The 12,295-nt window shown below is 38.7% G+C and overlaps 1 protein-coding gene across 1 annotated transcript in view; it reads right to left on the reverse strand.

Moving 5' to 3' along the window:
* STAU1 (staufen double-stranded RNA binding protein 1) overlaps nt 1–5,293 on the reverse strand; it is an 81,725-nt gene extending 76,432 nt beyond the window's left edge. The window contains 1 exon segment of the mRNA XM_030213062.1: nt 5,123–5,293. The gene's annotated coding sequence lies outside the window, so the exon portion shown is untranslated.
* Between the last annotated feature and the right edge of the window lie 7,002 nt (nt 5,294–12,295).

Raw genomic sequence — 12,295 nt, forward strand, 5'->3', positions numbered from 1 at the left:
CCCTTGTATTTAGTGTGCAGCATATTGCATGAGGAATAAAAGAACAGAAGAAAAACATCAAGAGATACAACCTCCGGTAAGCACCAGCAGAAATTCAAGAAGCTGTCTTGACACTCCTGAGTAACAGTAATTTCAAACAGAATTGTGGGGACAGGATGGGGATAAGGACAAACTTTGACTCCGTGTCATTCTCTACTGTTCATGCCACAAGTTTAGGTGGAAGACAAGAGGTTGTTCCAGGATCTTTGTATGGATGAACTGACAGCTTACAGCTGCATAGTGCAAGCACGGTGTAACATTGTAAGAATGAAGTTATTCCTAGGGAATTGAGACTGAATAAAGCACCACGGATGTTTGAAGACAACGAGGAATGTGTGTTACAATGGAACATGATTTTAATTAGATGTTCACTGGGTTTGATGCTTCTTCTGATTAAAAGATTACAAGTTAAAATTCAAGGGGAGAAGCAGAATCATGAAGAACTGTCACAAACATCAGCTAGGGAAGTTGACTATTCCTCAGATTCAGTTTGAAGCGCACATTCACAAGACCCAGATAACGTTTTTGGATGTTCAATCGAGTTATGAAAGGAACCAGTTCTTCACCACAGTGTTTATCAAACCTACTGATAAGAACACTTTGCTACATTTTTCAAACATGCCTCTTTATCTTTGTACAAGTATTCCATTCTCTCAATGTTTAAGATATCGTTGAATTTGTATGTTAGATGACGAATATCAGCAGCAGGTAGCACAACTGAGCAAGATGAGTGCTCAGGTGGTGTATAAAGTGGTGAAGAGAGTCTGGAATAATCCATAGGACCAGCTGTTGGTTTATAGGAGAAGTGCAGTTCATTATGAAATATACTAACAGATCTGAAGAACTTTGCAAGAGAATTAGACTGTATTTGAATCTTTTAAAAGTTCATCTGTGTACTGAAAATTCTAGAATCATTTTTTTCATTTGTGTAATAAATTAAGCCAGCGTGAAGTATGGCATTCTACTGGTCCAGCTGTGACAAAAGACTGGGGACACTGCAAATGTGAGCAGTGTTCCTTTTGTCCAATAATGATTGAACCTCAAATCTACAGAGATCCTGTTTATGGGGAAATCTTGACAGAAAGGTTTTACTTCATGCCTTTCTGTGGGTATTATTTACCTTTTACGATGCCCTTGTGGACTTTTATACACAGGACAGACTTCAAGGATGTTGAAAGTTAGGCTAACAGAACATCAACATTGTGTTAAAGCATGTAAGATTTCAGAACCATTAGTGGAACATTGCATGGAGAAGAGTCACAGTTTTGATTCCTTCTACTGCACTGCTTTCGAACGAATATTACCTACAGAATGCAGGAGAAATCTTCAGCGGTGGCTTTGTCAAAGTGAGCAGAGATGGATTTTCCATTTTGACACTGATTCCATGGGGTTTGAACATCATGACTGAATAGGCGGCCATTTCCAATTCTGTTTTTTTGATTGGTGTTTGGTTATCAAAGGGATATGGTTTAATGATGCCAGAGAGTTTAAATCTTGGAATTTTGGTTATGGTGGCCACTTTGGATGCCTCTTGTGTCAGAAAAGTTAGAACAGCAGAAGAATGCTGTGATGCAGTGGTTGGTACACGAAATTGGGAATCCCTGTTGGGAACTTTGAAAACTTTTGTACATTTTGGATGATAAGAATCCTGGACTCTGAAGGCTCCATTCAACAGGAGAATTTCATCTAAATACTGTTCGAATTTTTAAGTTTCCTCGTTTTTTAAATTCTCCTCTGTTTTGCTGTTTAAGTGTCCTCACTGAAAATGAAGAGCGTATTGATACATTTTCACTAGCAATTATGTGGAATTGTTTTAATAACCTTGATGAGATAGAGTTGCCCTGTGATTGAAAGTTATCAGGCCAACTTGCTGAGGTCTTTTTTCACTACATTATTTTTGATTCTTCACAGTGAGTATACTTAACTGGGTGGTTTTTGGGAGCAGGGATTTTATTTTATATTGATTTTCAAGATTTTCTATTGCTTCTCCTTCTTACAGTAAGATTGGTTGTGCGACAAATTTTGCCCCCATGTCATTCTCTACTATAAGCTATTAAACAGAAGGGACTAGAAGGAAGCAATCGCTGTACTACTAGCATAGTTACACAGAAGGGAGATGCCCTAATAACTGGCCAGAGCACAGAAGACTTGAATGCCACTTCTATGTCCCTTCACAGTGGTTCAAGTGCATTATGTAACAGCAGCAATACAGCACGAGCAGACTTTCAACTGTTAATAAAGCTATGAAATTAAAGCTAAACACTTCCAATATTTTTCCTGTAAATACAATCTACCTCTTAATCTTATTTAAATCTTGCTATTTTTATGACAAACATTCCTTAGTTCTCATATAACTTAAAATTATATTTACAGCATTACAAAATGAATAGTGCACAAGGAAATATTTCTATTAAATGATTTTTATATGAAATAGGCTATGTAGACTATGCAGGTCTTGATATGTATCATCAATTTGAACTTCTAAAGAGAAATGGAGCTACGGAAAACCTTCAATATAATTGAAAACTGATCAAGAATGCATTTCATGATCATTCTTCTAGATCTGCAGAGACTAGTAAATGAGATGGGCATGTGGATTCTAGTCTTCAGTGTTCAAATTTTTGGCAACTATGTGGAAAATAAAGACTGATAAATTTATAATATATATATACACACACACACACACACCACATACAAATTCCTTCCCAACATTTAAATCCATTGATCATTACCTTTCCTGATTTAAGTCTAGCTATATTATACTTACCAATTCTACTTTTAGGTTCTTTAGAATTAGTATATAAGTGTTTTCATGGCATATGTACTATTGCTAGATACCCTTTCCTGTTGAATCAAATGTTCATGCATTCCCTCCATCAACCTGCACCCCAACCTAGGGCAATCTCCTATGCTACCCTACAGGCCCAGCACTAACACTCCTCCCACCATCCCCAAGATCCTTTCTTTAGGAAGTTCTGCCTTTTCCATGCTGACCATTTCACAAAGAGTGGAAGATCTAAGGCAGGCAAGGTGAGCATATACTAAGAGTAGTGGTTTTCCAGTGTTCTGTCACTTTTATACACACCTTGTGTGTGTGTGAGGTGCACTTAATACTTAAAAACTAAGGGGTCCTTTTAGATTGTAAGCTCCTTTGAGCAGGAACTGTCCTTCCTTGTTAAATTGTACAGCGCTGCGTGACCCTGGTAGCGCTTAAGTAGTAGTAGTAGTAGTACTAAGCCGCAGTAGGTTCTACATTCATGCAGCATGTGCCTAAATGAGACTACAACCAGGCCAGCACACACTCCTGTCAGTAATTTCAGATTTGGTGTGTGCCCATAACGTGTGGACGAATTATTTATTTCCTCCGACACACGCTGGTTCTAGCAGTAATTGGCACTTGGTGTGTGCAGACCGGTCACCACACATGTAGCGCATGAGCCTTTACTGCTAGATCAATGTGTGGTGTTAAGGTTTGTAGATGTGGTAAAAACTGGTCCGGAATATGCCCAAAACATGCACCTACAGAAAAGCAGGCCACTTTTTACTGTGGCTTAGAAAAAGAATCCCTAACAAAGTAAGACTTACATATACTCTTTCCTCGTATGCTGGTTATATTTTGTCACAGTCTGATTGTAAAGTACACCATTTCACATAATACTCTGAAGGTGGTAAGCACATATGTGTTAACCTGAAAAGTATGCCTCCCACCCCACCAAAAAAATTCCTGTATTTACATAGTGTAATGAAGTTCATCAAATGCCCACGAGAAGATTCTCTCTCATGTGAGAATTTAGAATAGTTCGACTCTTACAATTTTCTATTTAAAAAGCAAAATTTTGTTCTTTATTTAGAAAAGCAAAATAAGGGTAGAACTTGTTCCAGTCACATTTTATTTGCTCATTTTGTGCAGTACACCTTGTCCATGTGGATCAGTGTGTCCAAACTATAACAGTTTTGAAATATTTTTGTAATTTTAAACTCAACTTAGGAAACAAGCCATCTGCCAACATTACCCTGAAGAATAATGTATTCTACTTAAAAGATCAAATAATACAGTTTAATTAATAATCATTTTACCTAACCAAAAAAGCCACCCACTCAAATCAGAATTTTTCGCCTGAATACTTAGTCAAAGGTACAACAGGAGTACAAGACTGTGAGCCCACTAGGGACAGACCCAGTACCTGTAAACTGAAACTACACTAAAACTTAAATGAAATGAAGTTCTCAGTTAAGATTCTTTTATAAGAAATCTTATTGATCATGAAACTTTGGGCATTGTATGCAACGTTATTACACTACCATTATAATCAAATCCTTTACAGCAAATATTATAAACACCAACTGCTTATATGTCAAAGATGTGCTTCCCACTAAAGTGACGATTTCAATCTTTGTGTATAGTATTGGGGCCAAATTGCCAATTGATGCTAGAACACTTAGGATCGAATATGCTTTTAAAAAAATATTGCTATGTGTCTCTCAGGAAATTGCTTAATAAAGGCAACTCTTAATGATAGGGTCCAACTTTATACTGCTGGCCACAGCTGATCGACTTCCAGTAGTCCTAGTCAACTAGGATGTGTAGTCAACATACTATAAATGTTTTAACGTCACTGCAATAGCATTTAAAGGAATCCTTTTACATATCTCACGAAAAAGACCTCTGGTTTCCCATAACTTCTAGACAAGCTATTACTGGCGGTCATTTTTACTACTACTGCAGACCCTCCACGAACGCATCAGCCTAAACCTAAGCTGACAGTCTCCCCTATTGTCTCTTCTGTACAGAGAGCTCTCGGAAGCTGGGTTTTTCTTTTCCTTTCTTACTTTCCGGAAAGTGAACGGCAGCCTGCCCCGCTCGCCCATCTGTCTCGTGCCACAGTCTCTCTCTCTCTCTGTCCGCTGCGGCCTAGCCACAACCTTCCGCTCAACCACCAATTCCGAAGCCGTCTCTCGGCCCCAGTGGAGGGAGGAGGAAAGAGCCTGAGGTGACCGGAGCGCCCACACCCCACCCCCAATTCCCCCCTCCTCCTCTCCTCATGATTTATCTACCAGCGTCTCTTCCTCATTCTGCGCTCACCTCTCTTCCGTTGACTCCGAACGGGCCGCGGCACGGGCGTGTGGAGGAACGGGGGAGGGGGGGGCAGCAAGTGCGGTCGCCTGGGGAGAGAGGCGCTTTAGTCCATGGGTGGTGAAGGGAACGATGCTCCTCGGGGGCTGCCGGGCGGGTGCGGGGGGGCGGGGAGGGCTAGAGGGGGGCTTCTACTAACGGGGACTTGAATGAGAGACGCAAACAGGGCAAACACTAAAGAGAATGAGCAGGAGGCTCCCATCGGGCCCGGAAGTGACGTGTCACGCCGCCGGCCGGAGGAAGCGCGACGGGGGCTGGGCCTTCTTTATAGCCTGCCCCTCCCCCTTAGCGTCTTTAGGTGGATAACAGATGATTGTTCTTTGCTTGAGACGGAAATATGTTGCACGTAGGAGCCAGTCTGTACGTGCTGAGCACCCCAATAAATAGCAAGCTCACTCTGTGTCCAGGGAGGAGTCATTTGTACCGGTGTTTGGCACCTCCCCCCCCCTCCAAACTGCAGTCATGAGAGGGCCGCGAAGGCTGTCTTATGCTCTTTGAGCCCTTGCTCGCCTTCCTCAGACGCTCAGTGACAGAGCACAGATCCTGCTCACTTAAGTTCATTAGAGGCAAACCTAAAAGAAGAAAAGCCAAGAGGCTTAACCAGTAGGAAGAAAGCTGAGCCTACTTCAGACATACTACCTCCTCCTGCCTCAGCCCTTGCTAGCCACTGAGCAAATGCCTTTGAACATTGTCTCATATTGCTTCCATTCTCACTATGTCCTTTCCAGAGGCACCAAGGAAATATTTAGTGCCCCCCCCCGCCCCCCCATTTGTAAAGTAATACTACACTTACATCCTTCCAGATTTATACTCCAGACGCGAAAATAGCAATCTTTGAACTGGTCTGCCCTTCGAATTTCTTAAGGGTCTCACCTTGGTTAGATGAACACTTTTTGAGTTGAGCCTCCTCCAAGCACTGCCACTGGCAGTTGAAGGCAAATTTAAGAAATTATTTATCAATTATTCCGTAGTTCAAATCATAAATCACAACTTTCGTTAGACCAAATGAGATCAGCGAGAAATTGGGTTCAAGTACTAAGCCTGCCTCTGCCCGCACTGTTTTTATTTTCACACTTTAATAAACCCTTTAGGCTACATTTCAACTGCAACAGGTGCTGTTTTTTGATCAGGCTCCCCCTAAACTTTGTGATTCCAATTCAGACAATATAATTGCATATCTTGAAGGCCAGTGTTGTTTTTCCAAGGCTCTCTTTTAGCTTTACTGCACAGTGGTTAATTTATTTTTGTTGTTGTTTAAAGATGAGTCTGGCCACTATATTCTGTAACATATGAATTCCCCCTCCTCTCACCCCCCCCCCCCCCCCCCAAAAAAAAAAAAGTATAGTAGATATTACAGCCTACATGGCTATTACAACAATTAAATTGAAATAGTCATAGGAGCCAACTTTTCAAAATTGATTAGGGGTGCTAAACCCAATGGACATTACCCTCCATGGCCACAGTACATGAGGTTACTCACTATTGGGAGTGCTCAAGCACCCACAGAGCTGGCTCCTATGGAATTGTACCAATAGAACAAACTGGTTCTCATTAAAATAAGTGCAAGTAGCCCAAAGTTGTTTAAGCTTAACAAAAATACACCTTGTGCAGATGTTAATATGAAGTTCAAAGGTCAGTGAGTAGTCCAAAATTGATTTAACACTTCAACAGATCTTTCAATTGGCAAGGAAGCATATAAATTCAATAGCATTGCAGCAAACGATTCTTTATAATGACCAAGTCACAAAATGCTGGCTTGTGGCAGTGTTTAGCTTCAACATGTTTGAGAGCCCGCTCAATCTTACTACACTTTTTTTATACTTGAATAGGTCTGAGCTACAGCAGTAGATGCATTTAACACTATAAAAATATTGCCTACAGAAGAACAAAGGAACATGCCTTTATCCAATGATAATGGTTATCAACTGAAAACAAAAATATTAATCAAAACTAGAGATAAAGGGAAGCCCTGGCATTCCCTCTGTTGGTGGCTGCCAGGTCCAAGAAGAAATTCCAGCTTTCCTTACAACCTATGTTTGTTAACAAGGAATTTCTTAAATCAATTCAAACTACATCAATTAAACACTCAGTTTTTCTAATAAGAAATTATGATCAATTGTACTAAAACAGCTAATAAACCAAAAACCGTAAAAGAGCAGTCTGACATTGACTGATACCAATTTTGGACTACTCAATGACCTTTGAACCTCAGTTTAACCACCTCTACAAAAGGTGTGTTTTTGTTAAGCTTAAACAACTTGACTGATATTTATTGCTTCAGAAACCAAAGTAATCAAGATTCTGTATTATGCAAACTTCTAAAGCCAAATTGTGAAGGAAGCAAGCCAATTTATCCAGTATGCAAGCAATTGACAACCTATTAACTAGTTTTGTTAAAAAGTCATATTAGCTATTAGCCTATATGGTTAAAAATTAATATGCCACCTTTTGTAAGCATACAAAGCTGTTTACATAAAGTATATATTATAAAAAATTAAGAAAGGAAAACCCTTAATTAAAATAGAGGGAAAATAATAAACTGCCAAGTCTAAGATAGAAGACTTAAGAATGGGTGTTAAAACAATTGTGCCCATCAAAGGTGAACCCCCTCCCCCCCAAAAAAAAAAAAAAAAAAACATCAGGCAGAACAATTCATAAGAAGGGTGATTCAAGGTACAGGCACTTGAGGAAAGTTTCTTAGGAGGGTAACGGGCAAAAATACAAATGACAAGAAGATTTTGATAATCTAAAAAGAGAAGCTCCAACTTCATCTTCCATCACCACACTAAAATTAGACCAATGTCTGTCTGCTGGAATGTATAAAGGTTCCTGAAAGTGAATCAGAAGAATTGGATAGTACCCATTCCTGATAAGTGTAATAAGTGAGGTGACCTTTTCAGAAAAATATAGTGCAAGGTCAGCAGCAATTGGTTGATCAACATATTTGAATAATTTAGATGTAGTTAAATCTTTCATGATTAAATAAAACTTTGTTTTAGACGGGAAGTGCCTATTTTCCTGGCATTACAAAACTCAGACTTATAAGAATTTCTATGTTGTTTCCACTGAACCTTGTCACTATCAATACCTGTCTTACACTAGTTCCTGTCTAATCTACAACAGTCTTGTTTTTGAAAATGTAACTGAGACAAGCACCAAGGAGAAGACATAGTCATTGAAGACTTTCTGATGGCAAGAGGTATTATGGAATCCAAGGTACTGGTCACCACACAATCCCAAATTTTCATTAAACAATCTAGGTCTGAATCATAAACCTAAAACTTAGGAATAACCAGTTGCCAAAATGGTCTATTTTCCCTTTTGATAATGTGGCCTTACTTAGTGTCTGGTCATACAGACATATCACATTCCCCAATGTAATTGGCCGGACCATGGTACAGGAAACCAAGTGAGGAAATAAAGTGTAACAGGAGTCACATTAGAAGAGCGAGCCACTATATCTAATGAGTGGCCTCTCACAGAAAAGCAAGTAAAAGATACTATCCATTTCTTGTTGAAGTTGCAAGATTTGAAGCTGGAGGAGACTCCTTCCTGTACACATTGATTTGATTACTTTATTTTTTTGTCTATTAGATTGTAAGCTCTTTGAGCAGGGACTGTCTTTCTTCTATGTTTGTGCAGCGCTGCATACACCTTGTAGCGCTATAGAAATGCTAAATAGTAGTAGTAGGAAGTAAACTATTTGTTGGCAACTCAATGTACCTGTATTCCTCAACAAGCAGCAGTAGTACGTTTTGACTGATGTGTTGTAATTACACCTATGACCTCATTACATCCCTACATTTTTGTCAGATTTGATGAAATTGCCTTTACAATACAATCATTTTATTTTTGATAGCTGTATATTAACTGACATTACACTGGGTGCCTCTTTTGCCCCGTTAGCCAATTTTGAAGAACAGAGGGTCTATTCCTCCTCCACTAGTTGCTTTTTGAAATGTTGGTACCAATATATTGATGACATCTTTCTCTTAACCAACTCCAAGATTTTGTGCAAGTTTTGAACGCCTGTCATCCTACTAATTTTGAGCTTTGTTTCCCCCAGTCTGTTATAATTTTTTTTTTTTAGATATGACAGTTACATTAGATCATGGATCTTTCCACACTTTTTCATAACCCAGATAGAAATACAATTCTTCATTTTGGTAGCATGCACCCTAGACAAGCCAAGAGAAGTTTGCCTTTTTCTCAGTTCCTGCATTATAGGAAAATTTGGAACTCAATGGAAGAGCATTCCCTTCCTCGCTTAGACTAGAGCATAAAATGGTGGAGCGCGGTTAACCTGGTAAATTAGTGAGAAGCACTCGGAAGACAGCTTTATATAATCATCATGAATTTTTACTATTTTCCCACAACCAGGAACCTAAAGATATTTTGACTTGTGTATTAAGAAATATTGGCATGTGCTAGGTGTGCAAAAATGTTTTACTATTAAACCATTGTTTGCATACAATAGAAACAAAAATCCGAGTGGCATGTTGTGCCACTCTATTTGGTCTTCTAAATTTGTGATTGAACAAAAATGTGGCAGCTGCTCGGTTTGTTCAATCATAGAAGGATGTACACAATTGCTTGATATTGCAACAGGCTGTATTTTTAAGTTTAGACATTCCACTGCTTGTGCATCTCAAAAATGTAATTTATATGAGTACTTGTCCCTACCCCTTGAGGTATATAGGACATAATGTTTAAGACCCAGATTATAGAACATTAGCACTGTGGTTACACATTGTCTACAGAACATCATACATTCTGTGAATTACAGTGCACTTAAAGATCAAATGTTTGCATATTAAAAAAAAAAAAAAAGATCAAATGTTTGCTTTATCAAGAGGAGGAGACATTCATGTTTATGTTTATCTTTTAAGACAGAACAAACACAGATATGCCATCTTAATACAATTGAGTCTTAGGCCTTGAATGCCTAGGCTGAAGTGGGCTTTTTTTTTTTTTTGTTACTTGAAGCTGCTGCAGCAGCGCCGTCTACATACTGGTTTGGGATGGACAAGGGAACCTTTTCCTCATTCCCCCATTAAACCTTCCAGACAAGTTAGAATTAGGAAATTAAATGGCCAATAGCAATCCAACAAAGTATTTTTCATTCTAATTTCTTTATACACATGTACTTTAGCAAAAATCCAACAAATTGGCCTTATTAAAATTTGCCCTTTTGTTGTTCATTTCACAGGAAATCCCAAGTTCTTTCAGAAAGGATCCAACTGTTTAAAGTTGTATATACAGTTCTAGAAAAGTTATTTCCCCCCTTTGGTACACTGTAGTTATAGACTAGAACCTGTGTAATTAATCCACAGCCACAAAGAAGAAATTGAACTGTACCTTTTTTAATTTTCAGAATAATGAACATGACAAAAACTTCTTGCATTAGTGTTAAGAAAAATTTATATTTTGCTCACACCTTTTTCAGTAGTAGCTAAAGGTGAGTTACATTCAGATACACTGGGTAACCATAGTTAACTTACAAATAAAGTTGCAAGGGAGTGATCCAATATCCTGGCATGCTTATAACCCAAATTCAAGCAAGTCAAATAAGTGCTTAGCCAAAGAACCTATACATCAGTGGAACTGAATCGTTTAGTCACAAAGACATGTGGCTGGAATTGGCCAATGCTGGAAGCAGGATACTGGGCTATATGGACCACTGGTCTGACCCAGTATGGCTATTCCCAACCCCTATGCCTGTTATCTCAGATACATTTTGTGTCCCTTGCTGTTAAAGGCTTCCAGTGATCTGTGAGTCAATAATTTTCTTGGTTATCTTGTTTTGGCACTTCTACCTTCATAAAAAATTCTTTCCATTGTCCAACCTAAACCATCTGCTGAAATCTACAATTATTACTTCTTGTATATTTCATGGCAGATATGAATGACCAATTCCCAAGCTCATAGTTCATAGCATTTGAAGACTGCCATCAACCTATCCCTTAATCTAGTATAGGTTATAGAGATCTATAACTACTTTCTGTTATTCTCTGGACTCTAAATTGATCCATATTCTTCCAAGACCATTGTTGGCATATCAAGTGATAGTTTTCAGGAGGCGAGTACTCTTAATTTGTTTAATTTTGTATGCAATAATTGGTAAAAAATGGAGACAAAAACTGAACCTATGACATTAATGCAGCATAGCTTATGTCACTCTTACTGTAAATATAATTCTCTTGTTGCTTATGGTGGTTTATCACAGTCAACAGCAGACTTTTAACTCTCTATTATCATACGCAACCATGGAAAGTTTTCCGGAGGATAAGAAGCCTCAACTATGCACCCCTTGCTCTTATAGCAATATGCTCTTAGCTTAGCTCTCTGTCATCTGGGCGCATCCACTTTCATCATTGGCTCCGTCCCTCCTCCTCCTTTTGGTTGTTTTACTTTTTTTTTTTTTTTTCAAACTTTTTCAAACAAACTTTTTATTTTGTTATTGTACTTATCTCAGTGACTGTGTTAATGCAGACAAGAAAGCCACGGCCGACTATGGCCAGAGTTTCAATCCTTCTTCAGGGTCCGTGGCGTGTCTAGCTCACTGCATTAACCATTAGGCTACTCCTCCTATATTTAATATTGTTGAATGATAGAATGAGGTTAAAAAAATGTTTGAGTATATAATATATGCACGCACACCCCACACTATTAACCACAAAGATATACCAAAGAACTACTTCATTGCTGACTCAGTTTGCAGTGTAAGCCCTGGGTCCTTTTCTGTAGTTCTGCTTGGCTAGTTATTCTATATTCCTCTGCAGTACTCTGTCTGCAAAGGCTCCCCCCATCACTGGATGCTGAATTTACGGGAGAAAAGGCGATCAACATTCCTTTCATGGATCTGTGATTTCTGGGGGGGGGGGCTGACACACATACATGGGATTCTGAGAAGTGTGCATTTCTAAGGTGCATGGAAAACTCCATGCATAGTTGGAGTACCATGGTATTTAAAAAAATGGAGCTATATCATTTCACAATGTTTTTGTTATTTATTTTGGCAAAATAAATTTTAATTACCCCAAAATATTCATGCACAATGTAATCTTTAGAATCTTAAATTAACTTTTGTACAGGAACACTGCCCAAGAAAGATGACCCAAC

This window comes from Microcaecilia unicolor, chromosome 8 (genome assembly GCF_901765095.1).
Source record: "Microcaecilia unicolor chromosome 8, aMicUni1.1, whole genome shotgun sequence".
NCBI lineage: Eukaryota > Metazoa > Chordata > Amphibia > Gymnophiona > Siphonopidae > Microcaecilia > Microcaecilia unicolor.